The sequence below is a fragment of the Balaenoptera acutorostrata genome, chromosome 18 (genome assembly GCF_949987535.1).
Source record: "Balaenoptera acutorostrata chromosome 18, mBalAcu1.1, whole genome shotgun sequence".
NCBI lineage: Eukaryota > Metazoa > Chordata > Mammalia > Artiodactyla > Balaenopteridae > Balaenoptera > Balaenoptera acutorostrata.
In genome coordinates, this window is record NC_080081.1 from 18,728,983 (window position 1) to 18,755,533 (window position 26,551).

The 26,551-nt window shown below is 36.1% G+C and overlaps 1 long non-coding RNA gene across 4 annotated transcripts in view; it reads left to right on the plus strand.

The window, feature by feature from the left end:
* LOC103011723 (uncharacterized) overlaps positions 1–26,551 on the plus strand; it is a 142,665-nt gene that overhangs the window by 102,228 nt on the left and 13,886 nt on the right. For 3 of the 4 annotated variants that reach the window (XR_009005988.1, XR_009005990.1, XR_452422.3), the window contains 3 exons: positions 16,955–16,991; positions 22,932–23,007; positions 25,283–25,365. This is a non-coding gene — a long non-coding RNA (uncharacterized LOC103011723). Of the gene's footprint in view, positions 1–16,954; positions 16,992–18,016; positions 18,075–22,931; positions 23,008–25,282; positions 25,366–26,551 lie in introns of all 4 variants that reach the window. The other variant, XR_009005989.1, reaches the window with a different exon arrangement.

Sequence of the window (26,551 nt, forward strand, 5' to 3'; positions counted from 1 at the left end):
TGGAGCGAAACTGGCCGCAAGCCATTTTCCTTTTTTACGCTCAATACCGCAGCGTCAGGAGTGCATACCAAGAGAGAGACAAGCAGTTCTCCGGAAAGCAGAAAGCTGAATAAGCTTACAGCTTGGGGGCCACCACAATCAGCTTTATTAAATTAATTTTCTTCTACTTATCATGAGCCTACTCTGTAACTAGAAGTTAGTTAAGGTTGCCCTGTCATTTGAGATATAAATAAGATCAACTCAATCCTCTTGTCACCCTTCCCACAGAAATGTCAGGGCCCCTCAAGACCCCTGCTTAGAATCCTTGTTACTCCCTGGTCTTCTCTCTCCCCCAGCCTGCTGGCCCTCTCAGCTCTGCGCTGGCTCAGGTAGGGAACTCAGCCTCTTTCCCTCTGTTTGTCCACTAAAACAGTTTCCACAAAGCATCTAGGTCTGGAGTCTATTGAAAGTAGAGTCATGGATGGGTAAGGCCTTGGGAGTCTATTGGGAAGATGTTCCTGGGCAGCCAGAGCGAGGGAAGCCGGGGGAGGTGTAAGGCAGGGATGGAGGAAAAGCTGCGTGAGGTGTGCCACTGGTGTTGCTGTTGTGAGGGCTCCATCCCACAGGAGCCCCCCGAGAACCATGCGGGATGCCTCCCTCCCTGGGCAGGGGCTGAGCAGTTATTTGCCATCTCCTGCCCCCTGTGGCTGAAGGTTGACATGGTCATGCAAACTTACCTGCCTCCTGGGCTGGGTTGTATTTGGATGAATAGCTCCTGTGGCATGTGAGAAGGCTCTGGGGCAGGATGCCCCAAGAAGGGGGCGCAAGCATGCAGGCAGCATCGATCTGTGTATGTCTAGGCTTGCTCAGAAATGTTCTCCACAGATGTGCTTGAAATCGGAAGTGGGCGGATGGAGCATGAGAAAATCAACCAGCAGGTATCCACAGGGTACTTTTACAGAATGGATCTATCCCCATTTTAGAGAAGGTTTATACTGCAGAAAACTTAGGACATCAACTTAAAATTGAATATTAGACAGCACTATTTCTAAAGGGCTTTTTACTATCCCAAATTTCTTGCGGGACACCTTAATTTGTAGGCTCCAAACTCTTCAAAAAACTGCTGCCTCATCCCTTAACTCACTTCACACCTCATGCTTCTCTCTCTTTTGGGTACCCGCCATTGGGGCTTTCTTATGAAATTAAATATCCTGATATTATCAGCCAGAACAATCTAACTTACTTCCTCTAACTAGACTCTGGACTAACACCTGCATATCCCCAAATGTATTTATGTTCTTGTCAAAGACACAGTCATCTACACTTGGAGTCACCCAGGCACATTAGAAAACTGGCCAAGATTTTGAGAAGGTTAGTCTTTTCTTATCCCATTCCCTCTTAGCCACAGGTAGGTTGAATGGAGCCGTTTAAAATTTTATTTTCCCTTTAATATGAATGATGCCTCCTCCTCTTAGCCTGACAACTTCCTAATGACAGAAGGGCCAAGAGGCAGTTTTGATTCTAAATAGTTTCTTTTTTCCCCCGAAACTCAGAGAAATTAAGTAACTTCCAGCTCACATAGATAATGCGTGACAAAGCTCAGATTCACTTCTGTTTTTTTGACATCAAAGCCTCATACCAAATTGTAACTTTTCCATCATATCGCCTTCTTAAAAATAAGGTCGTGCTTATATTTAATGTATATGTTAGCTCCTTCTCTCCTAGCTAGGATGGATTGGAAAGCTCTTAGTTGAAGACAGAAAATTCCAATTCTTGAATAATTCTTGCAGCTAATTATCAAACTTATTATTTGAGACTGAGGAAAACTTTGCTTTTCTTAGTTGGTTTGTCAGTTGCTTTCACATCAGCTCTGTATTGAATTCAGCTGCATTTTGTTTATAAATAAATTTGAGCAAATGGGATAAAGAAAAAATCCAGTAAGATTCCTAAACTACAAAGGAATCAGATCAAGGGCCTGTGCATTTAGGTCACGAATGCTCAGTGTCAAAAATAACATGGAAAGGAAAGGATTAACGTTAAGTGTGGGTCTTTAACATAATTTGTCTTGAACTTCTTGTGATAAAACTCAGGCTAATATTTTTCTAAGTCTCCCTTCCCCATATGATTTTATATATTAAACCTCACAATTATGTATATGCGTACACACATATTTATATATTTACACATAAAAGGAGTGATGTATTGACTAATTTTAAATTTCTTTGGATATGTTTTCTGTTATCAGAAAAGTTTCCAGTACAAAAAAAACATACAAAATTTTAAACTACTATGATTAAGAATTTCAGATTTGTCTTTACTCTTTTGTTTCATCCTATAGCACCTATGTGTTTATTAAAAAGCTTAAAAAAGGTATTGGTTACACATATAGTTGTTAATATGAAGCTTAATGCTTTTCAGCTGTGTTTGTCCATATCATTTATGTCTTTATTAGTATGTTTAACTAGTAAATCTGTATCTATAAATGAGATCCTTTCCGTGTGTGTGTGTGTGTGTGTGTGTGTGTGCGTGTAATGCGTTAGAGGATTCTTTAAAATGCTCCAAACTAGTTTTGAAATTAAGTCTTGAGGGAAAGAGCCCTTGCCTTTAGAGATTAATTATTTCCAGGCTTTGACATTGTGAAGTCAACTTTTATTTTCTCCAAAGCAAAGTAATTGTGTTGATATTGAGCTCTCAATAGAAAAAAATAGATTTGGTCTCTCAGAAATACAGTTTAATGATTGCCATTCCTGTCATTATGGGGACAATAATGTACTTAGTTTTTCCTCCAAAAAGGTTAAGGACAATGTTACATTATCGCAAGTAGCACTTTCAAAATTGCACAAAATGATACATGTTCTTTTGAAGGTATTTTATCAATGACTATTGATTTAACCCAGAAACCGGATTTAATAATGACTGCTTTACTAAGTACGTGTCACAGTAAAGTCCCTGAACCAGCAGTCTTCAAATGAGTAGCCTGTACCTGCATTGACTCCTTTTCGTAAGACTTACCCCTAAAGACTTTTAGCTTATCAAAATATTTATTTAAATTGGCAAAAGATAAATTGTGGTAATTTTGTTACATTATTTCGAACATTCCTTGTTGGCATATCTTTAAATTTGTACCATTATGACGAATATTAGTTTAATGAACATTAGCTTTTTTCTTAGATTTTAGGCTGGAGTGTGTATTCTGAATGTTTAGAAAAATGTATGCATTTGATTTTCAAATTATGCAATTAAGAAATTGATCTAGTAGTGTAAAAAGATTGAAAAATTTGGAGTAAATACACAATCTCACTGATTTTTTCGTGTTTTTTTTTTTTTTTTTTATAAATTTATTTATTTTTGGGTGTGTTGGGTCTTCGTTTCTGTGCGAGGGCTTTCTCCAGTTCCGGTGAGCGGGGGCCACTCTTCATCGCGGTGCGTGGGCCTCTCACTATCGCGGCCTCTCTTGTTGCGGAGCACAGGCTCCAGACGCGCAGGCTCAGTAATTGTGGCTCACGGGCTTAGTTGCTCCGCGGCATGTGGGATCTTCCCAGACCAGGGCTCGAAACCGTGTCCCCTGCATTGGCAGGCAGATTCTTAACCACTGCGCCACCAGGGAAGCCCTTTTCGTGTATTTTTATCTTTAATGTTTTATATTAATTGTCTAGTTTGTTTTTAATTCACTGATATTTTCCATGCCGAACTTTTATTTTAGGAAATAATACCAAAATAGTAAAGCAAGTAAAAATTATTGAGTACAAATTTACTAGGTCCTGTTTTTTTCAAATGGTTGAATTATATAGTATTGCACAGTTTTAACTATCTACAAAATAAGTTTAGCCTTCTCTGCTCTGGAATAGGGTTGACAAACAAAAAAGGAAGGTTTAAAGTGGACTTTGTTAAGAACTCTGAGGAGTCCTGAGACTGTACCTTACTTGCAAGCTAATAAGCTGACCCACTACAGTTTCATGGATGCTGGCAGAAGCCACAAGACTCCTGTGACAGAGACAAAGGAGTAGACATAGTATCAGCATTTACTCCAATTCTCCAAGTCCCTGATCCCACCTGGTGACACAAAGAGGCACAGGTATTATCTGCACACCTAGCAGGTTGTGTTACAAGAGAGAGCCCTGAGCCTGGATCTTTAATCTTTCTTATGGGCAGTAAACAAACCCAGCTTTTGCTCCAAAAAGACACTATCTTCATCTTCTAAGGCTATTCACGATCCAGACATACTTGAGAAGATAATCTGTAACCAAAGGACAGCAGTGCCTTCCTGCAAGAAAAACCTGAGAGACCTCTGGAGAACTGTCTCCCAGCAAAGTGGTTTACACGTTCCTGGATTCCTATAAGTGGTGTAGATAGTTTTGTGAAGTAGTAGAATCCTGTGAGAGTGTAGATCAGTTTGAGAAATGGTTATATCAATCCCCAATTAGTTCAAATTCTCACTGCTAGATAATATGTATTGGGAGGTGGCAATGTACTTTCCTGTCTAAATCATTTTACCATGAATTATCATAACTTATCATGGCAGATGTCAGCCCCTTTGGGTTAAATTGGACTCTGATTTATATATTTTAAGCTGTGATTGACACCATGGTTAGAAACATGATTCAGAGCTGTAACAGGTGATTCTTAACATATATTTCCTTTAGGTGACTGTTGCTGTTAAATCTTTGCCATATCATCTAAAAGTTCCTTCCAGGTATCACCAGAATTTATTTAACTTCCTTGTTTTAAATTTAGGATTAATTTTTTAGCATACATTATCTCAGCTAATTCAGTGGTGTCTCGTAGTTTAATTTATAGCTTCCGAGTTCCCCCATTTTAAATGTACATTTTGATGCGTTTTACTGAATTTATACAGTCGTGCAACCATCATTAAAATCTAATTTTAGAACATTTTCATCATCCCTAAAAAGCTTCTTCCTGCCAATTTGCCCATCCTCACTTCCATCCCTCATCCCTAATAACTTCTGATTTGCTCTATGTTTCCGTTTTTACATTTTCTAGAAATTTCTTATAAGTCAAATCAGTTTGTGTGTGTGTGTGTGTCTAATGTTTTTAATTTAGCATATAATACCTCTGTGATTCATTTATACTGTTGCATACATCAGGAGTATTTTCCTTTATATCTCTGAGTACTATTCCAATATATGGATGACTATTATATATTTTTCTATTGAGCAGTTGCTTATCTATTTTTGTTGCTTCTAGTTTTTGGCTATGAATAAAGATGCTGTAAACCTTCATGTATGTCTTTGTGCAAACACTTATTTTCATTTCTTGTAGGCCATATGGTAAGTGTATGTTTAATATTTAAGAGGCTGCTAAACTGTTTATCAAAGAGGTTTTACTATTTCACATTCTCCTCAGCAATACATGAGGGTTACACTTTTTCCACATCTTTGCCCACAATGTGTATTGTCAGTCTTTTTGATTTTATCCATTCTAGTGGGTATGTAGTGGTATCTCTTTGTATTTTTATTTTGCATTTTCCTAATTTCTAATGATGTTAAACTTCTTTTCATGTGCATATTTTCATTTATATATCTTCTTTGGTGAAATGTCTATTTGACCTTTTCTAAATTGGATTATCTTATTATTGAGCTATAAGTATTCTTCATATATTCTTGATGACAACCTTTGTTACATATATATTTTGCACGTATTTCCTCCCAGTCTATGACTTGTCGTCTCATTTTTTTAAACATTAACTTTTGAAGAGCAAAAGTTATCAATTTTTATTATATTTTTTATTTTGGGGATCAGAATATTTAAAATCCATTGGCCATAACCAACTACATTTATCTCTATTTGTGGTTCTAGGCCACTTCAAGCTTCCTTCTCCTATACAGTGGCGACATGGGCATTCACCACATTTGCCTTGTTGACTATTTCCTTCTGGTCCTATGGTTAACAAGTACTCCTAACTGACACAATGTTTATATAGTTAAATATGTAGGATTCTAGTCCTGCACACTTGACCCATCTTCCTCTTTTCATCGACTCCTAGAGAGTAATCTATTTCTTTGATTTCTACATTCTTGGTGGAGCCACCTCGTATCTCCTAAGAAACTATAATAAAATTATTACTTTATTATTATGGTCACATTATAGCTATGTAAGGACACATTTTCTTGATCTTAACCACCTGTTTTTTTTTTAACATCTTTATTAGAGTATAATTGCTTTACAATGGTGTGTCAGTTTCTGCTTTATAACAAAGTGAATCAGTTATACATATTCATATGTCCCCATATCTCTTCCCTCTTGCATCTCCCTCCCACCCTCCCTATCCCACCCCTCTAGGTGGTCACAAAGCACTGACCTGATCTCCCTGTGCTATGAGGCTGCTTCCCACTAGCTATTTTACGTTTGGTAGTGTATATATGTCCATGCCACTCTCTCACTTTGTCCCAGCTTACCCTTCCCCCTCCCCGTATCCTCAAGTCCATTCTCTAGTAGGTCTGCATCTTTATTCCCATCTTGCCCCTAGGTTCTTCTGACCATTTTTTTTTTTTTTTTTTTAGATTCCATATATATGTGTTAGCATACAGTATTTGTTTTTCTCTTTCTGACTTACTTACTTCACTCTGTATGACAGTCTCTAGGTCCATCCACCTCACTACAAATAACTCAGGTTCGTTCCTTTTTATGGCTGAGTAATATTCCATTGTATATATGTGCCACATCTTCTTTATCGATTCATCTGTCGATGGACACTTAGGTTGCTTCCATGTCCTGGCTATTGTAAATAGAGCTGCAATGAACATTTTGGTACATGACTCTTTTTGAATTATGGTTTTCTCAGGGTATATACCCAGTAGTGGGCTTGCTGGGTCGTATGGTAGTTCTATTTTTAGTTTTTTAAGGAACCTCCATACTGTTCTCCATAGTGGCTGTACCAATTTACATTCCCACCAACAGTGCAAGAGGGTTCCCTTTTCTCCACACCCTCTCCAGCATTTATTGTTTGTAGATTTTTTGATGATGGCCACTCTGACCGGTGTGAGATGATATTTCACTGTAGTTCTGATTTGCATTTCTCTAATGATTAATGATGTTGAGCATTCTTAATCTGTATGTCTTCTTTGGAGAAATGTCTATTTAGGTCTTCTGCCCATTTTTGGATTGGGTCGTTTGTTTTCTAGATATTGAGCTGCATGAGTTGCTTGTATATTTTGGAGATTAATCCTTTGTCAGTTGCTTCATTTGCAAATATTTTCTCCCATTCTGAGGGTTGTCTTTTTGTCTTGTTTATGGGTTCCTTTGCTGTGCAAAAGCTTTGAAGTTTCATTAGGTCCCATTTGTTTATTTTTGTTTTTATTTCCATTTCTCTAGGAGGTGGGTCAAAAAGGATCTTGCTGTGATTTATGTCATAGAGTGTTCTGCCTATGTTTTCCTGTAAGAGTTTGATGGTGTCTGGCCTTACATTTAGGTCTTTAATCCATTTTGAGTTTATTTTTGTGTGTGGTGTTAGGGAGTGTTCTAATTTCATTCTTTTACATGTAGCTGTCCAGTTTTCCCAGTACCACTTATTGAAGAGGCTGTCTTTTCTCCACTGTATATTCTTGCCTCCTTCATCAAAGATAAGGTGACCATATGTGCGTGGGTTTATCTCTGGGCTTTCTATCCTGTTCCATTGATCTATATTTCTGTTTTTGTGCCAGCACCATACTGTCTTGATTACTGTAGCTTTGTAGTATAGTCTGAAGTCAGGGAGCCTGATACCTCCAGCTCTGTTTTTCTTTCTCAAGATTGCTTTTTAACCACTTATTTTTCAAAGAAAGCTATATAATTGAGAATCATTAAAATGTACATCAACAAAAGACTTGCTTATAAGATAAATTTTATTTGATTTCATGTTTAATTGAAATATTATTAATTAGATAAAGTGATATCATTCAACCTCACTGGATTGCAATCAAACATTTCATGCTTAATATTTTAATAAAAATGGTATTTTTCTGTAAGAATGACTAGCTTTTCTATTTTTAAAGATTACTTAAAGCCCAACTCACAGTTGACATTTTGCTTTTATTGCAGAAATAATGGTAATAAGAAAGATTAAATACATTTTAGCAAACTGATACACTTAATACTATGTCGTTTGCTTTAGAGGATTTGTTGTTCAGATTTTCTGAGTCTTTAAAGATTGACACATGTGTACATTGTGAAGAAAGGTAAATAGCCTCTGAGGCTCAAGGATAGTTCTACAGAGTATTAAAAGCATCAAAAAGCATGGAAGTTAATAACTCTTATCTTCTAATGCAGAAAAGTGAATGAATTGTTTAATGCCCTACTAATCTACCAAGGGACCTTTCTAGTCTTGTCACGTTTTCTTCCCCTGTGAAGAGCAACTAAAAAATTATTATAATTCTATATTATTTTTCTATAATTACTCAGCTTTTAAAAAAAATTACTTAGCTTTTAACATTTGGTTACAAGCATTTTAGTGGACTTTCAACCTCACATACATTTCCCTCATCTTTTACCTTCACAAAAATATACATATGGCAGAGATTTAAAATATACAAGGTAAAAAGATGCAAATCCTAGATATAACAGTAGTTAAGAAATAGAAGAATACAAACAAAATGTCCTTTAAAATAATAATTAAAATTTCATAATTTTTTCTATAGTCTACAGTAACAGACATGAGAACTCATGGCTGAAACTAATATATATTTCCATTTATATACATAGAATAAAAATATGTTCAATCTGTTTTTCAGCCTGCTGCCTATATTTCTAAAATGGTAATACTTATCATCTCATTTCCATGTTTTAAATATGTCAGTGGTTACCTATCGACCACTAGGTCAAATCAAGTTTACTTTCCATATGTAGTATTTAATTATTTGTCCTCTTATACTTTTTTCATATTTGCTACACATCATATCCTGCGCAGCTACTTATAGTTTTAAAATTTAACAAAGATTTGTTGATAATCCGTAGTGTAGTAGTTCCTAGGCTCTGGAGATAGTAAGATCCCTATGTTTACCTCAAATCGTCAAAGATTCAGAGACCCCACAGTCTAGTGAGGGTATGTCAGCATCCTCATCTTCATCCTCATCATTGTCATGATAACTGTTCTTTCTTGTTTACTCAGGACAGATGCTGTGTGATGGGCTTTATATGTATGAACTCACTTAACCATTAGTGTAACCTGTAAGGTAGCCTCCACTTTAAGAGGAAGAAACTGAAGCTCTGAAGATTAAATATTTTGATTAAAGTTATACTGCTAATAATTCATAAGCCATACATCTGGAATTCTAACTGATAACCATCTTTGCCCTTTTCTCTACATGCCTTCTCCTATGACACATTTCAGTACCCTACAGGAAACGTCACAGGAGTACTGGAAACCAAGGAAGGGGGATTGGGGTGTCCACGATCCTGCCCGTTGTTGTAAAATGTTTAGGTTTTGCTTCATAGAGAAAGAATCACTTCAGCTGAATTTTGAAGGATGCCTGTGACTTTACCAAGTGGACAAGGAGTGGGGAAAAGGGTATTTCAGTTATTTGCACAGTTAACAAATAAGAGCATGGCATTGGAGGAACAGGGAAGGGGCATTGTAAAGCACAAATAACGTGGTAGAAGCCCTGTTTTCTGTGATGTGTGTGTGTGTGTGTGTGTAGTAGAATGCCTTAATATGGAACACAGTATGTGATTTATCAATATAAAAATTTTCTGAGGTGTCAGAAAGCAGTTTCCTAGAAAGACATTTAATTAGATAATCTTCTGTTTTCAAAAGAAATATTGTTAGCACCATAATAAGATCTCATAATAATAACACTATATTATTAAAAATCTTCCGATACAACACAGAAATTGTTTAAATTATTAGAACAGTTTTTAAAATTGGTATCTTGAACCCAAAAGACAAAACTAATCATGGGATTTTTTTTTAGGGTTCTGCTTTGGATTTTTGTTAATAATCTATTTCCTAACCTAAGGGAATGCTGTTGCCCAGCTAACAAAAGTTATAGTTTTCAAATGAGTTTCCATGTACTCCTTCCATTTTCTGTGCTGTTGATTGCTATAGGTTTATTTCCTAATGATTTCAATTTTTCCTAAATAATACCTCTTTCATTTTCATACACATTTTCAGTCTCTTCTGAATAATGTTTGGATACTGAATCTCCAGGTGCTTAAATCTTTTGACATAAGCATTGTTGCTACTGCTCTGTTAGATGTTCCGTATATGTACTTCTTTCTTATACCTGAAGTAGAGACCACTACCTGTTTTGTACAGTCAGTGTCAATGTGGAGGAAACAATTTCTTCCACAGTCCATATTGGAATGCCAAAAAGGGAATAATTGACATAATCTAGATGTTGAATTTCATAGGAAGAGAAAAACTCTATTAGTCTAAAAATGTATCATCATCTAGAACATCAGAGATCATCAAGAATACCATTTAATTTAGAAATCACTGTGGAGTAGAAGAGAAACTAAAAGATTTTACTGTTGATCAGTAGGCATTTAATATTTATTTCCTTTTCTCCTCTTATATAATACTAGGCTGGTTATTTTCTAATGCAATCATTGTGATAATCGTAGAAGTGAGTTGCGGAATAGACACATAACACATCTAATCACTTATTAACATTCTCCGCGATTTCAGGGAAAAAACTATTTCTAAATCTTATTTTGATGTTAAAAATATATACTAATTTGCTAGTAGAATAAAGAAATGGAGGCCTTACTTGATTTTAAAGAAGGCCAGTTGACAAGCAGTTCCAGAGCAGGAGAAGGTCTAGAAATTCAGATTTTTGAAGTCGGAGGCTCTGCTTATATTTATAGCAAACTGGCTGAACTATTGTAATCATTCTTAAATGTATCCTTAAGGTATTTTTAATAAGAAGATTTCATAACTTAATTTTATAATTAAAAAATAAAATTGTTTTATTAAGGCTAAAATTAGGTAATTTTTCCTGTACTGTAACCCAAACTTCCTTTTCCGATTAATATTTATGAGTTGCAGTCCTTAATTCAGATACCAATGTGAATATGCTATGACTTTCCACTCCTTTGTTGCCACTCTCACAAAGCATTTTCCATTTGTCTATGTCTGTAATATCAGTATTTCTAACTTTATTCCTTTACTTAAATTATTTCGCCAGCTCACGTTTCTTGATTTATTTTCTTTTAGTCTTTTCCAACATAGGTGTAATTATTTTTATTATTTAAATTTTAACTCAATCTTCTGATTGACAGTAGTAATGCATATATAAGGCATTTTCTTATTCTTATATTGGACTTTGAAAATGAAAATCCAGATACAGAGACCCACAGTTGTCTGCTGGAACTAAATCACTTGTTTGGAAGGGATGAAGAGACCCGTCACTCATAAATATTCTTTATGCTCATGACATTTTTAAGGTGCAGTTTTGAAAGTGATTATTTAAAGCTAGAGAGTCAACTTAGAGCAACACATTTTCGACTTCATCAATTGTTATTTATTGAATGTCCACTGAGCCAGTGGCCTGTGATTAGTATATGTCACAGGCTATCATGGGAAGATTTACCAGTCAACTCTAGATTCCTCGGTTAAGATGATTAAAACTTCCAATGTGGCTTTTGAATTTCTAACTCCAGTTTTACATCTGGGAGGAATTTGTTTGAGATGACATCAAAATAGGCAATTTTTTTTTTGAGGGAACAATGATAGCAAATTATTTCAAATAAATAAAAGTCTTAGTATTTGGGGAATTTTGTTACTATAAAAAGAGTGCAATAATATGGCAAGAAATGCAGAAATATTTAATCTAATTTAAAATTTTTGAATCTGTACAACACAAAAACATTTGTATTAGTAATTTTCAACAGAAGATATAAATGACTGTCAACATCTCCAGGGAGCTTTTAGAAAGGAGGCGCTACCTCAACCTTCAGTCTTTAGAGTGTCTCTTGCTCAGGAGTGCACAGTAGCTCAGACCCATTGCTCAGCATCATATAATATTTCTGTGGGACAGTCAGGCATTTGCAGAAATGGGAAGAGTAAGCAAAATATGTTACCTTTAATCAGTGCAAAACTCTAGGTGAGAATGTGAATGACAGATGGAATAAAGCAGATATTTTTTCCTCTAGGGAAATTGAAAGTAGGAGTTATTTTAGTTATCTGGTAACTTTAAGGTTTAACTTTGCCAAAAAGAGAGAGCATACCTCTGATCCTTCTAAATCCAGGTGGAATTAGGCAATTCATGAGGAGTTTCTCACTCATTACACATTTTCAATATCCTTAATTCCAGAATTCCCTTCCTGCTCCTCTCCTTTCCTATCTATGCAAAATGAATATGGTTTTAAACAAGGACATCAGGTAACCTCTTTTCTCTGAAAAAATTTCTGGAATTCTCTACTTGTTCTCTGTTCTTCCTCTTTGCTTAAGTCTGAGTTAGAACTGAGCCCCAGACTTTGAGATTACTTCTAAAATAGAAGTGAAGATCAAAAAAAGCTACATTTGGCCAGGGCAGATATATGGGAGAAGGTGGAGAAATAGGACAGCACACGATGTCCTGTCAACTTTGTAACCATCTCCTTCTGGGTGACATTTTCTTTCTATTCTTCAGTTGAAGGTCTACAGATGAGCTTTCACGGAAGCATGCCTGAGGCAAGTCTCTGGAGAGGGTGTGTAGTGAGAGGTATCTGTATGGATGTGCATATATATTGAGCGCCAAGAAAAAAGGAGACAGGAGTGGAACAAAACAAAAAAGGAGGAAAGAAATTGCCTTTAAATAATATGTTTGCAATGGCTGTAGTTTTTATAGAACGATGTTGTGGGTGTTCTGGAAAAATGGAATCAAACTAATAGTTTCACGACTTATGACAAGAACAAGAAGATTAAAGAGTAAACCGGGAATGACTCAGGGAAAGGGTGAATGGGCCTTTTTGGCAAATACCCTTCTTTAGTGAGACTTAGGAGAGAGCTGAGACATTCATTGGTACAGACTGCACATGTGAAAACAAAGGAAAATAACATTTGAAGTTAAGTTATCCCAGGACCTACATCATAAAATGAGTTATAGATCAAGACCAAAGCTGTGCTGAGGTTTAACATAAACCGTTTGCCGGAAACAGGCGTTCACATGTCATTTCTGTATTTTGATTAAATTCATGTCAGGAGATTACGAGTATCTCTTGAATCTAAAGACCCTTTCTTGGTTGGCAAGATTTACTACTTCTGAGGGCAACATAACAGGAGATAAGTTAGTAACGCTTTTGATGACAGTCAATGTGTGCTGGGAAAATAAACATCAATCTGCTAAGTAGGATGACAGCGTGAGGTAACAGAAGACTGTAACAATAGTCTTAACGGTAAGAAATTGCAATTTCCCCTGCTGTGTTTTAAGCCGAGTTTATATGACTACTGCATTATACAAATTAATATTTAATGCAGTTCAACATCAAGCTTGTCAAACTGTAGTGCAGGATGTAGACCCTTGCTAAATCACACAGTTTCCATGTGTGATAGAGGGTAACATCATACATTTTTTTCTGTTTTTCATTTTAGCTGATTCAAGCCCAGGGTTGTCTCACCAACCATTCCCCTTTTTGCAACCAATATTGTTGTGTAAATCACACTGACCCAGTGAAAATGAAAGGAAAGCAGATTTTGTTTTCAAGTGTTCTGAGAAATAATGCCATAGATTATTGGAGAGTATTCTGTATGTGGAAGGACTGAGATAACATATTGAAATTAAAACATTGACTTCTGTTCTTCTCTCTTATTCAGATTTACATTGAGAGATATGACTTTGGGGGATGGGGTATGATAATGACCCAGAAAGACTTTCCTGGGCTTATCTTCTTTCCTTTGGTATGTTAGTAGTTTGGTCAGGGAAGGTGGGCAGGTCAAGGAAATAATTTAGTAAACTCCTTTGATCTAAAGGGGAAAGATACTCACTGTGGATTCATGGGCAAATATGTCATGATTTACAGCAGCCTGTGACTATATCCTGCTGCCTTTATGAGGTGGATGGTAGTCCTGTCTGTTCTCAGGCGCATGGGGGAAACTGAGAGATGTTTCCTTGTTTTTCTTGATTTGAAGTCAACCTAGTTATTTTTCTTGCATTGGAGATGGGTTGGTGCTCAGTGAAACTTGGCTGTCATATGGCAGATGGCCATGACTATGGCCATTATTGACTATGGTCAGTCTTAGGCAAAATAATGAAGCTAACAAAATTTGTCATCACCCTCCAGCCACGTCTCCTTTCTACATTCCTTTGCACAATTTCAGCCCCACTTTCAGTTTCTATTCGTAGTCCTCATGCACACCTTAACCAGACTGGTTGGTTTTCCTTTGGAAGTACACATCCAGCCCTTTTAACTCTTTCCCATTAAAATATGCATCCCATTAAAATATGCATTTCCCATTAAAATATGCATTCCCATTAAAATATGCATATTACAGGAATGTTATTGTGGAAATTTTTAATCTAATTTACTCTAGTTTTAGAAGCCGTTTGTCATAATTAACAAGGCCCCTATATTTCCAGTCACTAAGTATTGGTGAAGAAGTATTTTGGTCACAAGAGGCCTTCCCAGTAGTCTCATAGTGATCACACGTGAAAAGATGATGTAATCATAGCGATTGACAGCTTTTGTCTCTGGATGTGGCAACTGCATTCTCCAAGTTTCTCAAGCTGGAATACCTGGAATCATCCTCGACTCCTGTTTCCCTCACACCCCACATCCAGATCATTGGAAAATCCTGTAATGTCTAACTTCACATCCTGAATCTGCTACTTTTAACCACTTGCACTGTCTTTTTTTACCTGCCTTTTGCTTTAGTCTCCAGAGTCAGTGATTCCCAATGTGAGTACTATCAAAATATTTTGAAGCATTTTCAAAACATGTAGAGCCATGTTCCTTAGTCAGAGGGGTTGAAGAAGACATTAGGCCTTTAATGGGCAGGGGCCAGTGATGCTAGATGCCCTTCAACACACAGAACAGTCCTCCAGAAAAAATGAATTATCCTCCATCCCGCTTTCCTTTTAAATGTCTCACATTCATGGTCATTCCTGAGCCTAGAATCTAATTCCATTTTATTTATAAATACAAAGTGGGTTTTTGTTTTTGTTTTAATGTATAGGAATTTTCCAGGAATGTGCCTGTTATGTAAATTGAAGGAATGTTATATTTAGTGTTGTTTAAAACTATTAGGATTTTTTCATCATCTCAGAAAATGACATCGTCATTGGCTGTGCTGTTCTTGGTCTTTGAGTTGCCCGTATAAAACACTGGTCAGCTCTTTTAGCGTTCACATTTACAGCAGGCATACAAATGGGTGTCAAAATCTGATCCTTAGTCGCTGTTTTCTAGTGTCTTCTTGCAGGAAAAGACACATTGAAATACATAATTTTTAAAATAAATTATTTTTCATTTATTGATGTTTGGTATTAAAAATAGGGCTTTTGAAATTCTGTATTCTAAGTGTTGATTTCTTTTGGTACTCTGTTGTATTGGTAGGTTAGATTTATTTAGAATTGTAAAGAGGGCACTATTAATATTTTTTATTTAAAAAAATGCACTGGGCTTGATAGGGTTGAGAATCACTCTCCTGCTGGTTTCTTCTTCTTTGCCTCCCTACTGTCAGTTCTTCCCACGGCTGTCAGTTATCCTACAACCCTGGCGTAGACCCTGCCACCTCTTTTGGAAGAGTTCTCCAATGGCTTCCGTGTCACGTAGAATAAAACGCCAGATGAAGGGCTGTGTGCTCTTTCCCTGATAACTTCTCTGCTTCCCCTCCTAACATCCCCTGCTCCAGTAACACCCCCAGCTCCCTCCTTTTTAGTCAGAACTGATCTCCTTGCAGTTTTCTTCACACATCCAGCAAACACCCACCTGCCTGATGGATGGCAGTGCTGCACTTCATTCCAGCCTCTGCTCAAATGTTTCCCTTTCCTATCAAAAATGATCTTAGCCTCCCTACCTTCATGATCTCTTCCCTCACCTTGGTTTTACTTTTTTCATCCTGTTTATTAGCTCCTGATACATGACACACGTACATTTCTGTCTCTTCTCCTGAGTAGAATATAAACGGTATGAGAGAAGGGATTCGGTCTGTTTTGTTCCCTGCTTGATCTGTGATGCCTAGAATGGAGCTGGCATGCCATAGTCACCCAACTATATTGAATGAATGAGTGAGTGTCTGTGTTTTCAAATTTCAAGGTTGAATACTGGGAGTGACTTTTCTTAAGAGCAAGATCATGGGCAATTCAGCTTTAAGCCTCAATTTCAACATCTCAATCAAGATGCCTAATTCTTAGGATTCTTATAAAGGTTAAGAAGGATAATTTATGTAAAGCCCTTATTATATTGCACAGAATATATAAACATTCAATGTAAAATATCTATCTAACTATCCATTTATCTCATTTATTCATCCAACTATGCATTTACTTGTCCTTGTATTCTCTCTCTCATATCTGATCCTCTTACTTTGATAATTCACAGAGTAGTTAGATTAGCTCCAGTGTGCCTTTGGTCATGTGGTTTTTGAGATTTGTATATCTTGTAGGTATACATAGACCCTGAAAGTGATTCTCCCAAAGAAGACAGAAACTTTTATAACCTGTTAGGTGTGATAGAAAAATTGATATAGAAAAACTCTTTGGGAATATATAATATTATTTTATTATTATTAGTCTATTCTAGAAAATGCTTTCACCTAGTAGATCTGTTTTACTGGATCTCATCTTTCCTTCTACCTCTGCAATTGTTATAAGAATTTAATTCTAGGAAACGTGTTAAACTTAATTGCCAGATAGGGGGGAACTGACCATGATGTCATTGCATCATTGGAACCTTTATAAAATTATTCATACAACTAGAGAAGTTGAATTTCAGTAGAAACAATAATTTAAATCCATTTATAACAAATTTAATTAAAGGATTTTGGTCCATTAGAGACATAGAAATCAATCACACAAGTGCTTTTTTCAGTACTTTCACTCTCCAATTTTTCCTTTTTCTGTAGGTCATCCAGGGATTTTTGCCTTATTTCAGTCATTAAGGTAAGTAGTAATTTGTGGGTCTACTTATTGGTTATTTGCAGGAAAACTCCTGGTTACTAAATAACCAATATTTTACTTATTCCTGGAGTTTAGGGAAGAGATATGCCCTTTTATGAATACACAGTAATTGAAGATGCAATAAGTATTTCATACATAAATTGATTCCTTAGAGGAAATTTCAAAATCAATTGCAGCATCATTTGAAAGAGCAAAAAACTAGAAACAATTCAACTCATAAGGAGGTTGGTTAAGGGGGGAAATGGCATAGCTATATAGACATAGTGTTTGTAAATTAAAACATATACATTTACCCAGAAGGATATATATCAATTTGTTGAATGGTTTTTGCTTCAGGATTAGAGTTATGAAGTAATTTCACCTTCTACATATATCAACTTGATAGATTATGATTATTATCTAATAATAATTATAATGGTAATAATAAAGCAATGCAGATTAAAATCCTCTGCATTTAGTATCTAGATAAATTTTCTAGAAGAGAATCATATCTGATATTAAGTACATTTTCCTGTAATTTAGGAGTCAGAAGAGCTTATATATTCAGTTCAATGCTTCTGGGAAGAATGTAATTTGTAACATGCATAGAGTACTTGGACAAGCTACTTAACCTTTCTGAGACCGTTTCCTCACTTGTAAAATGCAGATTATAAGAGTAACTACCTCAAAGACAGTAAAACTGAATCAGAGAATTACTACTCACACTAAATGCCATGGCAAAGGAAACTATTGGCTTGACTTTAAATCAGAACAACAAAGCCCTTCCAGAAGAATAGGGGACACAGAGGAAATACTGCTTATTAGTGGTCGTAGCCTTTGCCTCCCCTCCAGAACTTTATGTCTATTTCTTCTTTCACATATTTAAATAGAAATTATTATTTTAATGCACCTTCTTTTGGGCTTTCTTCCTAAGCTCACTGGGAAAGGATATTTTCTCCTCAGAAGCTAAAGAAATTTGTCTAATTCTTCAGCAAGAGTTTAAGAAAGGTTTAATGCTGTAACTCTAGGTCATACCGCAAGAACTTGGTCCCAAATGTGTACAGAAGGATACGTGCTCAATATCAGGTAAGAGCAAAGACAGAAATTGAGGTGTAGTCCAGATCTCCAAAGATCTTGAGTTTATATGACTCATGGAGAATAATCATGTTAAAACGAATGTCTTTATATTGCTGTCTCATTACCTACCATCTGAACAAAAGTAGGGTCTTGGCTGCTCTCCTCCCCTAAAATTTCCTTATGAATGTCTCTGGGGGTTTTCATGTATCCATGACCAGCACCTTATGTTCCTCTATCATGTCAAATAACTTGTTGATATTTCCTGCCTCATCTTGCAGTGCTTTTGCTACAAAGCATCTTGCAGTGGCTCTGCTTTTTACAAGGATGTTCCATGAGGCTCCAGGTTCCCTGCCTCCTGATGCTACCCAAGCTGTAGAACCTTTGAGTTGCCAAATGCTGTACATTCCTTTATTTTTATTGTGTTAGGGTCAATCTCAGTAGCAATACAGAAAATAACTCTTTCCCCAAACAATGAGAATAAAGTTGTCCAAAGATTCCAAAGCTTTGCCAAGTACTTGCTCCTTGAATGTTGCCCATTTCCCAAAACTGTCCTTTTCATTTCAGTTCTTAGCCCAGTGAATCAAATCTACTTCCTGTCTGGGGGATAAAGTTCATATAGTCTTATTCCTTCCTCACCTTCCAGGTTTTTCAGAAGAACTTGGTCCTCCTTCCAGGTTCCTCACAAGAACTTTTTCTCCTATTAGATAGGAACATCGTCCCATGAATTCTGTAGATAAAACCAGATTTTAAGGCTAGACTGTAAGATTCACCTGGGAACCCAGATATTTGTAGTTATGAGAAGGGAAAGAGAGCTAGTATTTTTGACGGCCTTGTCATATGTTTTATCCCATTTTGTGTTTACAATAGTCCTGTGAATTAGTTTTAGTGCTAGGTTTTGTCTGTGGACTGAATTCTCAATTCTTTCTCAATCATTCTGCATTTTCATCTTTTTTATGGGGGCTAGAAGTCTTGAAACTATATTCCCCAGACTCTTGACCCTCTTGCTGCCAGGTCTTGGGTATGGTTTAGGTTTGGCCATTGAGATTTACTTATGCAAGAATGGAAAGGTGAAGGGATGCAGGAGTGGTTTTTCTTCCTTCAGTGGTGGTAGCTGATATGTAGACTTCCACAGACAAATTTGACAGGAGCTGAACTCAGTGTTGCACTACCTGGTTCCAAGATTTAGGGCTGTGGGCAGTTGGGAAGTTGGCAGTTATGTCAGGAGGCTTTCTCACCTCTGGGTAACAGCAGCAGTTTTATAATCTTTCACAACTGCAGTGGCATGAGTTGAAATCTAACAGCAACCCTATGAATTTTGTTCATCTAACACTTCTAATAAGTTTGTAAGCATCAAATTCCTCATAATCAATCTCTTTCAGTATGTAAATACTTAGAGGAATTTCTATTTCCCTCCATTGAACCCTAAAAGACATTGTGTTTTTTTCATGCTATTATACATATGAGATAGTGATAAAATTAGTAAATCTTATAGACACATTCACTGACTGATTTTTTTTAAGTTATAATATTCTATTGCCTGCCCAAACCACTTAACAGTGATTGAAAAATATTAGACCTTCAACAAGTGTTAGTTTTAATATGATATAATCCATTTCTTCTTGCATAAAAAATTATATTGTCAGTCTCATTTTTGGTCTTCTTTATTTATTTGTTTCAGGCATGTTAGAAGTGAGCTTTTGTCATTTTTTGAGCTTAGTACAAGAGTTTTTTAAGACAATTCTCTATTTCCCTCACCCTCTACCCCCTGGCAACCACCATTATATTCTCGGTTTCTACGAATTGGACTATTTATATACCTCATATAAGTAGAATCATGTAGTTTTTATCCTTCTGTGATAGATTTATTTTACTTAGCGTAATGTCTTCCAGGTCCATTCATGTTGTCACAGATGGTAGGATTTTCTTTTTTTAAGGCTGAATAATATTCCATTATATGTATATATCACATTTCCTTTATCCATTCATGTGTCAGTGGACATTTGGGTTGTTCCCATATCTTTGCTATTGTGAATAATGCTGCAATGAACAAGGGATTGTAGATATCTCTATGAGATCCTAATTTCAATTCTTTTGGATGTATACCCAGGAATGAGATTGCTGTATCATATGGTAGTTCTCTTTTTAGCCTTTTGAGGACACTTCATACTGTTTTCCATAATGGCTGCACTAACATTCCCATCAATAGTGCACAAAAGTTCCTTTTTCTGCACATTTAGCCAACACTTGTTAGCTCTTGTATTATTGACGATAGCCATTCTAATAGGAGTGAGGTGATCTCACTGATTTGCATTTTCCTGCTGATTAGTGATGTTGCGCATCTTTTCATTTACCTGTTAGTCATTTGTATGTCTTCTTTTAAGAGACTGTATTCAAGTCCTTTGCCCATTTTGTGATATGGTTAATTAATTTTTTAACTATTGAATTGTAGGAGTTCCTTATATATTTTGGAAATGAATCCCTTATCAGATATATGGTTTGCAAATATTTTCTGCTAATCCAAATGTTGCCTTTTCATTTTGTTGATTGCTTTCTTTGTTTCTAATTTTTGAGCTTAGTTTATAAGAAATCTTTTTGATGAATCCATCTCATTTGTCTGTCTACAAAGAAATTTTTAGTCTTTATGAATAGGTATAATGGGTATTCATTAAGCTAATATTAATTACTGAGGTTAGTAGATGGCATTAACCTAACTGTTTTACATTCATTATTATTTTTAACATAATCTTGCTGTTCTTCCATTGTTCTTTCCTCTCTAGGTGGGTCACATTTTCTTCTCTCTCTTCTATGCTGAAGAAGTTTAGATTGTACCCTGAACATCATGAATGTTATGTTTTGGAGGCTCTGGATTCTGTTAGTCTTCCAAAGAGTGTTAATTTCTTGTTTAGCAGACAATTAACTTCATAGACAAAAGCAATCTCTTGGGTTGTAGTTCAGTTCTCAGCTCAGTTAGTTATTTTATTCTTACCTGGACTGTTTTGAATCTGCCATGTGCATGCATAATTCAAGGGTCAGCCACAGACATTTACACAGAATTTGTAGCTCCCCATCTCAGTCTCCCTTTCTTCCAAGACTCCCCTCTCACTTTCCAGAATTCTGTAATCTGTTATTTTCAGGCTAGAAAGATGGGGATTTTCTATGAGAATTTTAGCTACCATGAACAGCATCAGCTATAATACAGTGTCAAGTTAGAGCATGTTGTCTCATGTTGTTTGCTAATTCAGTAGTTGACTCCCTTACAGAATTTGCCTGTTTTGTTCACTCTCCAGGGTCTTTAGACAGTGGTTTGTTGCATTTTGTCAGAAGTTTATAGTTTTTTATCTATGGGAAGGATGTTCTGGTAGAAGCTTAGTCCATCATATCAGATCTGAAACTTCTTTTTAAATTTAATTATTTATTTATTTTTAATTGAAGTATAGTTGATTTACAATATTATATTAGTTTCAGGTATACGGCATAGTGATTTAGTATTTTTACAGATTATACTCTATTAAATGTAATATACGTAATTCCCTGTGCTGTACAATATATCCTTGTTGCTTATCTATTTTATATATAGTGGTTTGTATCTCTTAATCCCGTACCCCTAACTTGCCCCCCATTCCCTCTCCCCTCTTCCAAGCACCAGTCTGTTTTCTATATCTGTGAACCTGTTTCTGTTTTGCTATATACATTTGTTTGTGTTATTTTTCAGATTCCACATGTAAGTGATATCATACAGTATTTGTCTTTCTCCATCTGACTTATTTCACTAAACATAATATTCTATAGGTCTTTTTTATTATTCCCAAACAAGAGAAGTTTACTTATTGCTCACATGAAATCTTAAATTGTGATTCCATCCATGTCGTTCCTCCATGTCTCAGTTCCTTCTGTCTTAAGAGTCTGCTCTTCTCAGGAGCGATAAATGGAGAGAGTATGGAGCACCGCACACATGATGTTTCGATGGGCAGTTTGGGAGGTAGCACACTTCATTTCCACTCACATCCTACTGAATAGAAGTCATTCACAAGGCCATATCTAATTTCAATGAGTGCCTAAAGAATGTAGGCTCAGGAAGAAGAGGAAATCATTTTCTAATCAGCAGCCTCTGACACATAGCGTTTTAATCATTAATGCTTTTCACAGAATTACTACAAATTGCATCTTCTGAGGAAAATTTAATATGTTCACGACATCTTTCCTCAATATCCATTAAGGATTCCCTGAACTGTGACTAATATCTTCTTATTGTCTTCAAATCATAACATTGTCTGAAATATACTTCTATGGAAATATCATGTTGGGATATGACTGTCATACACATCTATGAGTTCATTTAAAAACATTATGGAACACCTCCCAGATCTAAGATTTATGAGAAAGAGTCACTATTGCAGAAAAGCTCTTTATGGTCACTTATGCAGGAAAAGAAGAATAACAAAGTCAATTCTGCCAAATCACTACCATAGTGCAATTTACTTTGTATATTTCATGCTTCAATGTATAAGGTCATGACTCATTTCTAACAGACAAGAAAATTACTTTTACTCATTTCCTTTTATGAATATGAAGAACATTAATGTGGCAATGAGATGGACTAACAAGAAAAGAGATCCCTAACTTGCTATGGGTCAAAAATCAAGTCCCAGTTTGGACTATGATGCTAGAGATAAAAGGATAAGAGTGAAAAAAAACTCCTTTATATCTATCTTTTAAAAACGAAGGGACAGAACTCTCAACCTCAGCAGCTTTATTTCTGAGACAGATTCAGGCCTTTGGGGAGTAATAGACATAGCACATTGTTTCCTGCTCTCCTGCTTGCATCTTCTAAAACCTGTGTGGTTTTTTTTTTTTTTTTCTATTCAGAGAAATAGAGAACTAGTGTAACTTCTGGATCTTTGCACATTTGGTACGCTGATGCAAGTCTGAGATGTGCTAACAGGTGAGCCAAGGTCAACGAGACTGTCATTTTTCTCTTTAGAGAAAGGAAGGGACTATACTTGCCTATGTCACAGTTTTCCTTTCTTTGTAGTAGTTTGCTAACCTCTGTGAGCATAGCAGTTGGGTACTAGGAAGGGAGTGGCAATTTGTTGTACATCTTCCCCTGTTATCATTTCCTCTTTGTTCCTAGACTATCATTTCACAAGTTATTTCAAGGAAAATTGGCTCTCACTAAGCTGAGGAAAAAAACACATACAGGTCTGTGGATTTTATTTGGTATTTTAGGCACAAAAAGTGGGGCTGCTGGAAATCTCCAGGTCACATGGAGCCAATCCCTACGTAATAGCCATAATTATGCAAGAAAGTGATCATATTTTCAATCAATTTAGTATGTAGGATAAATATCTAGTTGTAAGACATCAAGTAGAGAAATGATGACAGCAAGCTTTTCTTAACAACCTTTCTCACAACCCAGAACAATTGTGACTTGAGATATGGACCTACCCATTCCCTTAGCCTTGTGGGCTTCCGTGTTTGCTGGGCAGTGGTTACCTTTCCCCTGGCTTTCAGAGATATAAACTCTAAACACATTGTTACAGTGTAATTTGCTTTATCATGCAATAACTCATAGCAAGCCCATTTCAGGTGGGCTTTTACATCAGGTGGACTCTTGAATCACAAAACAAAAAACTACTGTTTTCTACGCCTCCATACAAGAGCACTACCTCCTTGAAGCAAAGTATAGAACCGAATTTTCCTGGGGTATCAGTTGATTGCTCAGAATTGTGGAGATCAGGCATGAGACCTACAAAGCACAATGCTATCTCTATAGGAGGTGGGGAAATGCCAGCATAAAACTAATCAAGTAGGCCTTTGCTTACAGAACTAAGGTACTTTCTGAGTAGCCATGTGTCTCATGGTAGTTAAGAAATATATTACAATTCATGGAGTAGACTACAGGTAGGATTTGGGGATGTTTCTATTTCCTCAAATGCAATAGGATCAAATATTTGCCAGATAGAAGAAACTACTATTCATTGTTTCCCACCAAATTATCCACTGTACTTGAAATTATTTATTGTGCCTTTTTATATTTGTCGGCTATGTGTTAAGTACACGTATTATTTTAGAAAAGTACACATTTTAACTATCTTAATCATATATATTCTTGTAACGTTTATTGAGGTCAGACTCTGAAGTAGTGCCTACAGTCTTGTACATAATACATATTTCTAAGTTCTTTCATTTTCATCCTATGACACAAGGCAAGGATGATTGCAGACTCCTGGCAATTGTGATGACTCTGATATACTCACATTATTTAGTGAATGACACTGAATCAACCAGAGAAGACATTTATTGGAATTTAGGTTAGAATCTTCATTTTCTTTTCTTACGACATTTTCATTTCTTAAGTGATTATCTTTTCAAGATGAAAGACTTTCTTTTTCATTAGTTTACTGTGTATTGTGTTAAGAGAGAAAGAGAGTAGGACTCATTTTCAAGTTTTATATTTGAAATTGTAAGATCCTTTGTTCATGGGAAGAAATTAAATAATAGTTCTATCCCCAATTTATGGCTGGCCAATTACTTCACTCTCACCATGCTTACAGGCTGCCAAGATAATAATACATTGATACTACTACGTCTTAAACCTTTAGCTGACCTAGTAAAGAAAACAAATTTTACTTAGGAACTAGCTTTTTCAAGACAGTGAATAAAACTTTCTTGCTTATAGGTAGAGTTTTGCATGCAAGGATTTTTTTCTCCTCAGAAACTGAAAGGAAGAAAAACTGTGGGTCTAACAAGCTTAACAAAAACAAACAAACAAAACCTAACAAATTAGTACACATAAGTCCTGAGAGCGTTTCTAGAAATCACTCATGGGAATTGTGGTTAAGCTAGAGGTGAGGTGCTGGCACAGAGGACTAAGTGGTTACAGGTTCCTAAGAATCTTTCTTCCCTTTTCTCTCACGCATTTTATTACTCTTTCTATACCAGGATCCCTGCATTCTCCATCTAGCCCCTGACTAGGAAGTCTAATATTCAGGTGATGTCACAAGTGGTGCTCATTAGAATTGTTCCACAAATATTTAAGATATTTCTTCCAGTCCCTTACAGGATTGTACTTCATTTCCCCTTAGAGTTAGTTGTGGTCACATGCATTGTTTTTGGTCCATGAAATGCTAGTGGAGATAATGTGCTTTTTCTGGGTGAAATATGTAAGAGTCACTGTGTGATTTATCCTTTATCTCTTTCCTTCTCCTTTTTCTCAGACAATGGTTACTCCATCAGCCTGGATTCCAGAGAGAGAAGACATGGAGCAAAACCTCTGGACAACATGTACAGGACATGCAGTGTGAGATTAAATACATACATACATACATACATACTTATTATGAGGTGCCCAGATTTTGGAATCATTAGCATGCCCTAACATATCCTGCCTGATATACACCAATGTAGAGAGGGCGGTATTTCAGAATAAATTTTCCCAGAGCAATGTTTATTGTTTAAGCCTCCCCCACCTCCAAAAAAAAATTAACTAGCCCCAGGAGGGGCAGTCTTTTCCCAGCCAGAAAGGTTTTTTAAGATGTCAAAACATCATAATACATAGAAAATTAAACATATATACAATGCACAGTGGATAAACCAATCTCACTGCCAAGGAGGCAGGGTTGCATATACATTCTGCAGGAGGCCCTGAAAAGTATACAGCATTAGGTGTGAGAGGGCATAACCCACATGCTGAGAACGGGAGCACATATGTGGGAGCAAGACATCATCTATCTCCAGAGATACAGACAAACTTCTCTGATGATAATTTGACCTTAGATATCAGGACTTTCACTCCCAGCATTTCATCTTGATTAGAACTTTAGAACTTAAGAATATAATACAATAAACTTTAAAAAGTTACCATAAGGACATTCATCACAGCGTGGCTTATAAAAGCACCACACTGGATATCTTCTCAATATCCCATGGAATTGTTGGGAATTATTGAAATAAGTTACAGCAACCCCATGTATTAAAATATTATAATGCCATTAAAATCACAGTGTGAAATTCCGTTTATGAAATAAGTAAAGTGAGTTGAGACTCTCAGTATGTTTTGTGAAGTGACACACTTGAATGAATCAATGTACCCATTATACTACCTGTGATTATTTCTGGTTATTTGAATAATGGACAACTTTTTCTTTGAACCAGTTTGCATTTTTCTAATTAGTTTACAGGTAACAGACATTACAGGTAATTAACAATTATTTTTTAAAAAATGGAGCCAGGTAAGCCCATAATTTTCAGTAGCTAGTGTCCACACAGGACATAACATTTTGTCTCTGTGTTCAAATCTGAGGAAAGACAAGTTAAAAACAGTTATCAAAGCTGGGTACTCTGAATAACCTCTTCTACTGCTTTGTCAAGTGGAGTATTTTTAGACATTTCAGACACACACACTGTGCACCATTCACTTGCTCTCTGTCAGAGCCTTCTGTGTCCTATAATTTTACACTCTAAAAATAGTGGTGAAATATTGATTT